This window comes from Octodon degus, unplaced genomic scaffold (assembly GCF_000260255.1).
Source record: "Octodon degus isolate 3935 unplaced genomic scaffold, OctDeg1.0 scaffold00028, whole genome shotgun sequence".
In the NCBI taxonomy this organism is placed as follows: domain Eukaryota; kingdom Metazoa; phylum Chordata; class Mammalia; order Rodentia; family Octodontidae; genus Octodon; species Octodon degus.
Genome location: NW_004524604.1, coordinates 15292685 through 15301686, shown reverse-complemented (window position 1 = coordinate 15301686; position 9002 = coordinate 15292685). Strand labels below are relative to the sequence as shown.

At 36.5% G+C, this 9002-nt stretch overlaps 1 pseudogene; it reads right to left on the bottom strand.

The window, feature by feature from the left end:
• Window positions 1–423: 423 nt before the first annotated feature.
• Window positions 424–7789, bottom strand: LOC101588316 (annotated as a pseudogene).
• Window positions 7790–9002: the final 1213 nt, after the last annotated feature.

The window sequence follows — 9002 nt, the reverse complement described above, 5'->3', positions numbered from 1 at the left end:
GTTTGTTTTGTTTGTTATATTTTGTCTGACTAGAAGTTATTATTTTGATAAACATTTCACATTATTCAAGCCAATAAATAATATTTTAGATTGTATTTATCTTTTGATTTTTAGCCCTTATGTTAGATTATTTAAAAAAATCTCCTCTGGCCTCCTCTTACATTATCCAGCTTTGTCACACAATTGGAAGATAATTCTACTCTGCCCCATCACTGTACATGTCTCCTATTCATCTCTTTGCTTTGTGTCAATTTCACATACTCTGATTTAAAATTTTATATATAATAGATTCAAGTGAAAAGAAACACATTGCAGAGCTCCCAAATTACTTGTCAAGTGGCCTCTCACCCTTCTTTTCTGCAGTGGGAAAAACTGAACAGAGTATGGGGAAAATGTTTCTATTTTGTTCTTAACTGTTTTAACTTATGTGGTTAGTTCTTCAACTATAGAGTTTCTGCTCCTTTGCTGGTGTTTTTTGTTTGTTTCTAATATGGAAGTCAGGTTTTTCAGCCCAGCTTTGACTTTATTTGTAACTTCTTTATCAGTATTTTGTAGAAGGTTGGAAAGAATAATCGCACCCCAGTATGCACTGGCCCAGGATCAGATTCTTCACACCAGCATGTTGTATGAGTGCTTTTGCAAAACACCCTTCTCTTTCATCTTTTAATCTTCTCTATTAGACACTTAGAAATGAGCTGTCCCGCAGGGTGTTCCCCAACATGAGGCTCTTCATGCTTGCCGGCAGAGTGTCGCTGCTGCCAGGCTGGAGATAGCGCCCATGGCAGGCAGAATGTCTTCAGTGCCAGATGTCAGAATGTCAGGCACCAGCACCAATGTGGACTTATCCAGCACCGTCTCTTGGGTATTTCTTTTTAGGTAGTTTAGCAAAGTGGGAGAAATAGGGTCTAAGAGCTCACCATGGTAGATCACTGTATCTTTTTTACTTGTGCATTTCTATCTATCTGCAGAACCTCCATGATCTCCCATACTATATGTGCAGGGTCTCTGGGGCTCAGTAAATACAAAACCTTCCTTCTACATTTGTTATTTACTGTGATAGACAATGAAGTGACAATTTCTGATAGGATTATCTGCTTCATAAGCATAGTATCATCAATGCAATTAAATGCTGCCAGCAAAACAGAATGAGAACTTTGGCCGTTAGCCACTTTTCTTACATAAGTTGTTGTTTTCACAAGCACTTTTCTGTCCTTGGGTGTGCCACGCCACAAGCAGCGCATGGCCACTCTGGCACCATCACTTGTATGTTCCAGGTACACCATCACTTCACAGAAGACATTAATTACTTCTGATCTGAGTTTTGGGTTGAATAGCTTTTTAAAAAGCCAAGGATATTTTATGGACTAATGAGTGCTTAATCAGTTTCACTTTGAGCCACTGGGCTTAGAGTCCATTTCATGTCATCCATAACAAGCTCTGATTTTTGACTATATCTCTAACATTTTTCCCAGAGTTGGTTGTTCTGTAGATATGTAAAGCTGAAATGTGTTCCCACAGAGCTCCTCATTCAGCACATTCCTCTGCTCTAAGCAGCTTTGTCATTGTACGCATATGCCACAATGGCCCTGGCTTCTGCATGCTGCAGTGTCTTCCTCACGTGGCCTTGAAAACTTTGGATTATCTCTGCAGTTTGTGGTTTACTTTCATACATGAGAAATTTCTTAACATTTCTAGAATATAGTGCTGGGCTGATACCTCAGCAGACTAAAGCACCTGCTTAGGCAGAGAATAGTGGCCAGGGTTCGATCCCTGGCGTGCAGTGTGAGCCCAGTCAGTAGGGCACGCTGAAATAGCAATTGAGACTAGCCTGCACCTGCAATCCCAGAACTTGGGAGGCTGAAAACAGGAGAATTACTAAGAGTCCGATCTACATAGTGAAACCCTCTAGACTCTGTGCTAAATACAGAAAAAAAAAAAGAAAGAAAAAAACATTTCTAGAAGATTTAGCTTTATGGTTTGTGTGTATTTGTCCCCGCAAAGCCTCATGCAGTCATTAAGGCATGGTTTTAGAATTTGTGATCCATTCATGATCCAAGGCTGGGACTGTGGGTCTGAGTACTGATAATGGGTGTGATTGCTACACCCAGCCTGGGGCAGATAAGGAGGAGAGAGAGATTTGCTCTCTGTTGCCATTGTTGTGGTTACTCATCCCTTTTGCTGTTGCTGTTTTGCTGCCTTCCACCATCATAAAGTGCTGCCCTCTACCATGTGCCAGTCTGCCTTGGAATCAGCTGAGTATGGCCTGAAACTTCCAGTAACTGTGAGCTAAATAAGCCTTTCCTTCCTTCATTTTGAGTGTCAGGTATTTGTCCCAGCAATGAGACATTAACTCAAGCAAATCATCTTGCCATTCTTCAAAAGCCTCTTTTCTCTGTTCTTCCTTGCCATACTAGATATAGCACTGGATCACATGAGCTGAGTCATGGGCAAATGCAATAGTTTAGCTTTTCCTTGAGCCAACTTCTGTGAATCACTCATCAACTTCATTCCCTTTGTTTTCTCACAGTCTTTTCCTCTTGAGACTTCTTAAATCTTTTTCTTAAACAATTATATCATTGACTTTTGTCACTGATCTGCCTTTCTGCTTTCTTTCTTTCTTTTTTTTGAAATCATCCCATTTGGGTTTCATTGATGCTGAGTCAGCACTTTTACCATCCAGCTGAAATTTCCTCTTCTTGCTGAATCTATCTGCTTGCTGGAATTTGCTCTTTGGCCCTGTATCCCCTTGTTGCTTATTCTTGAATTGCCCCACAGCCTTTTCCCCAGGTTTTGTGGCATTTTTCTTAAACTTCTTCATATGTAACTTAGGTCCCCCTTCCTTAACAACTGTTTTAGCGAATGTCTTTGAAGAACTAGAATCACTGTTTTTTTGAAATTTGCCCTTTTTTGGTAAAACCTTTGTACCCCTTCCTGCAAGCTTTTATTCCCTGGAATTTACATCACAGCAACTTATACACGTATGACTGAGCCGCTTTAAATATTCTTAATGACACTTGTGCCTGTATAGCTTCTCTCTTAATTACTTATCTCTCATTGCTGAGACAAAAATCCATGGCATTAAAAGTTAAAGAGGAAAAGGTTTTTTTAGCCCACAGTTTGTGAAGGTTCCAATCCATAATCAGCTGGCTCCAAGACAGGTAGCATGGCAGAAAACAAAGGTTCATGGTGACAGAAAACATCAAAAGCAACAAGTGACCATGTAAGATACAAAAGTTACATTCTTTGTTATATAGGTCTTGCTTTATCTTCTTCTTAACCATCTAGCAGAAAAGTGTAGAAATGAGGTATGAAAAGTGATGCCATGTTAACATGCTGAGCTGTGGAAGGCTCAAGTCATCAGATTCGGACATTGCCAGTCCTGTGGTTATGCCACTACTATTGTAGAGTACTGGACTACATTGGAATATTTGGCTGAATTCATGCACCTACAATATTTGGATGGCAATGGAATACCCATCTCTGACAAAAATGAACAAAAAAGGTGATATAAATGAAGGACAATTTTGTATCTGTATATACAAAACAGGATAGATACATAGCTACTTTCTCTTAATTCAATAATAAGAAAGATCTGTACTAATAGTGTTTGGACAGGATATCATGTCTGCATCTTGTGCTATGAATGACTACTACAAAGACAACAATATGCAATGTATTAATTGTTGTAACTCTCCTACCAACCTGTTTTGAAGCTGTTACATTGCAATTTTTTCTCAATAAAATTAATAAAATAAAAGCAACAAGAGGAAGAAGGGGATAAAACATACCTCTTTCTCCCCTTGACATTGAATGCAGACTACCTGCCTCAGGGTGGACCCTCTACATCCCAGGATATGAAATTGCTGAGTCATTCAGTCAAGCTTTCAAATTTCTCAAGTTGACACAAGGTGTCAGCCATTATAACAGCCCAGGATATGAATAGCCACCCTAGCGCATATCCTCTATACCCTAGTATAAAGAATTGCTGAGTCACTTAGTTAAGCTTCTGAACTTCTCAGGTTGAAACAACGTATCAACAATTGTAGCTTCCTCAACATTCCACTTCCTTGTATTTTCAACACAGCAATAGCATAGAGATAAAGATTTTAATGTAAGCTATAATGTAATATATATGAAATGTATAATAAATTTTCAAAACAAAAATAGCATATAGATAAAGAATTTGATGTAAGTTATAATATAATATATATATAATGCATAATAAATTTTCTGTGTGTATTTATATCACTCCCCACCATGGTACCTTTGTTTTTCACCAGGATGTACATTATCAGAGGGAAGGAGGAAAGTTTTCATTATACCAGACCCAGAGACCAGAATACCTTCTTAATCAGGAGACAATGAGTTTTGTTTCAATAACAAATTATTCCTTAAGTTCCAATTGCTTAACAAAACAATAGCATATATCTAAATTTTCTCAATCAAAAACACTTATTAATGGGTTTTGTGTTACATATGCCTTCATAGAACAAGTTTTATAGAGGTTTTGTCAATAACATGTATGTATCCTGAGGTCATTGCAGCAGAGAAATATGCAAACTGCAAAATTACATGCTAACTCTTAAGCACTTTGGCCTTGAAATGACATTCTGCTGCTCCTTCCTCTTGCTGTTCAGAGGGCTATAATTCTCACATTTCAGCTTACCTGCAAGGGACATATGCAGGGCAAAAGGGCACAGGGATGATCAATGCATAGTAAATGTCGAAGGCACAGGATTTGTGATTCAACATCATAATCATGACTCTCCTGCAGATGTGCAATTTAAGAACTCCTCTGAGAATGTCTATGAATATTCAGTACAAATGCCAGTCATTGGAGAAATAACATCAAACTGGGAGCATAATATATATATGCTTTATATATATATAAATTTATATATATATATAAATTCTTACTGACTTAATGGAAAACAGTGCTTGCAAAAGTGTATTATTGCAACTTTTATTTGAGTGTCATTGTCTTCATTTTTTGGAGATGAAGTCCTCAAACTAATAGGTAAGCTCCATTAAAAAAATGTACTATGTAGAGAAGATATATAATGTTGTTTAGTAGCATAAATTGCAAATACAGAGATAGTGAATAAAAGGTCAGTAAATAGCAGTAATATTTTTTAAAAATGCTTCTCCAAACCAGTGGTAGAAAATCATTGGGTAAACAGAGACATTAGTTACTAAATTAGTTCTAAGAAACGGAAAACTTAAAAAGCACATTTACATTTTGCGTAAGTCAACCAAGAAACTTACAAACAAAGTGTAGGATATATGGAGCTATAATTTACGAATGTCTGACTTAATCATCAGAAAATACCCAAGATATTCAATGAGATCAGAAGAAGAGGCTTACTCAGTCCTACTAGGCTTGGAATGAAAAGTAATATGAATGATCTGGGAGTCCTTAGAATTTTCTGGGTTCCTTAATTAAATAAGGATAATGAGCCCAGTGAGACTAGTTCTAGTAGCCCATGAGATTTATTCTTGTTAGAAATATCATGTCCATTCCTCAGTTTGGCCATTAGCAGAATGGATTGATGGTCTTAATTATACTTCTCAGTATGCAGAGATCATTCTTGATGGCTGGAGGAAAAGACCAAGTGTGTGTACCTTGCCTTTTGGGAGCTGGTGTGTAACACTTGCTTAGAAAGGGCATTTCCACCCATCGTGTTCATAAGGAGCCATAGAAGCCAACTCAGAGCATCAAAAGACTCGATCAGTGAGGTAGAGAGAAACAGGAAAGTAATAGCACAAAAAGACATCAAATTGAGACATTACTTAAAGAGTGTTGTCAAAATGTACTAAAACAATGTTAATTGTGTGTGTGTGTGTGTGTGTGTGTGTAAATGTGTTGTGTTATCTTTCCATGTATGTTACAGAATTTAAGTGGGTTAAGTTCTTATCATGGGCTAAAAACAAGACATTATTAAATACTTTTGAATTATAATTTATTTAATCTTACTTTCGTGTGTGTGTGTGTGTGTGTGTGTGTGTGTGTGTGTGTGTACATGTGAGCATTTCTGTGGATGTATGACATAAACTGTGAGTTAACTACTAATAAAGGTTTTAAAACAGTAAAAAAAATTCCCTTACTCATAGAAAATAACTTCTAAAATTTTTTCTCACTATACCAAACACTAATTAAAAGAAATTCTGCCTTTCTAAAAGTTATTATTGTCTAAAATATCTGGGAAGAGTATAGGATAGCTTGGATAATTGTACTGCTGATTTCTGCTGGTCTTGAAAAGAGTAGTTAATGCTTCATTCTCTCTCTTTCTCTCTCTCTCTTTCTCTTTCTCCCTCCTTTTTAATTTTTTATAATTTTTGCCAACCTTACAGACATATTTAGTAATCTAAATAACTAATTTGAAGATAACAATAAGCACTGTAACAATCATTGTTGAATGATGTGTGTGTGTGTACTTGTGAGCATTTTGTTTAGTCAAATTCTGTACCATTTCTAATGCTTTTTTACAACTTTTTGTGTTTTCTTTAAAATTAAAAAAACTAAAAAAATAATAAAAACAAAAAATAAAATACACTCAAAATCAGATTATTTAATCTTTTGTTGCTTTAACCTAAGAAACCTCATGAAAAATAAACCATGCTTTTTGCAAACTAAACAAGGTCTTACTAAATAATCACTTAGTTAATGAACTTTTTAAAGTGATGAATAATGACTACCAGCCAGGCGCAATGGTCCATGCTGGCAATCCCAGGACTCAGAAGATGGTGGCAGGAGGGTGGCAATGGGTTGCAGTTTTTGTTTTGTTTGGGGAGCACCAGGGTGAACTCAGGACCTTGTGTTTGCCAAGCAAGTGCTTGTTCTCCTGAGCTATCTCCCCAGCCCCATTGGAGGGCGGCCATGAATTTTCCACCATTCCGGACTACATGGGACAACCCTGTACAATGGAGAACAGTTATGAACTGGTCATGTTTAGAGCACTATTTTAAAAATGTGTTTTTGTTTCCTAAAATAATATACATGGGCAGTACATTCAATTGATATTTTTCCAAATTAAAATATAGTTGTCATATTAGTATATCAAATGTTTTTAAAATCTTTATATATGTGATATTTCAAATTTGAAATTTATAAGATTCATATGCACTGAGACTTTTCAGAAGAAAGATTTAATTTTCTCCTGTATTGAAGCACAAATAACAAAAATAGTAAGCTTAATATTAGGTTTCATAATGTAAGAATTGTCTACCTGCAAGAGCAGTCTTACCTGACTGTTTATGACAGAAAGAAAACACTGTAAAAATTTATAGGACATGATTATATCTCCTTTACTGCCTGAAGTCTTTGGAACAAAATTCTTTATTTAAAAAATAAGGTAAAAGAAACTTATTTAAAATAACTTTAGTTAAAATAAAACATAATGCACATTTTATTTTAGATGAAATAATAAATTTCCTTTGTACTTTTCAAAGGTCTTCATCTGTTTGGCAAGTCTTGTCCCCATACATATCTAAATATAGTCACATTATAGAAGAAGGTATTTGGACTTTACCTTAGTGTAAGTTAACTAACTTTTCTTGAGGTCCTGTAGAATTCACACTAATATGGTTATAGCCATCTTGACTCTAATAGCCATTTTTCCTGCCCAGATAAGCCCAAAATGTATTACAGATCTTATAAGAACAAGAAACCCACTAAGACAAGTCAATGTGTTGCACTAGCTACTGTGTTCAAATTATTTCTTAACTGACACTCACAATACATACCTGTTAATGGATTCTTACAAAAATCAGGTGTATTCCAACTGGCCATGGCTCACCTTTGGCTTACTGTGTAAACCCCTTTATCTTGCCTTGGGGAATGGGGATCTGCCTGTCTTGCCATCATGCAAGACACAGCTCTGCCTATAAGTCCTGAGCAAATTGCACCTACTGCAAGTCTGCATCAATGTCCTTACTCTTCTTCTCCTTCTCCTCCTCCCCTTCCTCCTCCTCCTCCTCCTCCTCCTCCTTCCCCCTTCCCTTCCTTCTCCCTCTCTTTCTTTCTCCCTCGCCCCCTCCCTCTTCTTATTTTCTTTTGTTTGTTCCAAGGCACATTTTGCCTTTGGGTGCCCTTTTTTATTTATATTTTTATTTTTTTTTAGAACCGGGAATTGAATTCAGGCCCTTGCACTTGCCAGCGAAGCTCTAATTCCACTGAGCTATCTCCCTGGCACTGGGTGCCCATTTTGACACACTGTGACTAGAGTTTTTTGTTTGTTTAGTTTTTTTTTTCCTGAAGCAAATCCTCATTTTCTTAAAACAATTCCAGGAGATCCAAATTAATTCCATATTTGATGAAAGAGAATAAGTAATTGACATTTGTGGAAAATCTGTTGTGATTGAATATTATAAAAAGCTATTATGAAAATAGATTTTCATAATTTTATATATGGAGGAAAGTGTAAATTGAATTTAACTGTTTGAAGATGCACAATGTTTCAGTGTTACCACTGAACCTAATCTATAACAAATTAAGAAAGTAAGAATAATATCTAGGTATCAATGCCCAAGAGAATGAAGGAAAAATACTACAGGTACAACAGCTGACTGCAGCCTATTTCACAAAGAAAGGATGAAGCTTTCAGTTAGTAAATAACAAGCTCAGCATTTTGAATTTACATCGTGTTTTCTGAGCATCATTATTTTTTTGTTTGTTGCATGAAGTGGTTGTTTCTTTGGATATACTTTTGGTAGGAGGCTAAACTGTTAAGTTGACTCCAAATTAATTTAAGCCTATAGCATTTTATTTTTATTGTTACAAGGTCCTTATCTCCTCCATGTACTAGATAAAGGTTCACGCTTTCCCTCCAGAAGGATTTGTGGAAGTGCTGACCTAAGCAGCTTAGCTCTCACTCCTTTTCCCTGTAGAAGGAATCGCTCTGCCAGACAATGCGCAGAGTTACACAATGTCCCACTGTTCACACTATCAGCCTCTGACCATGCCTATTTGACTCAGTTAAACCTGACTGGAGTGTGTCTCTTGG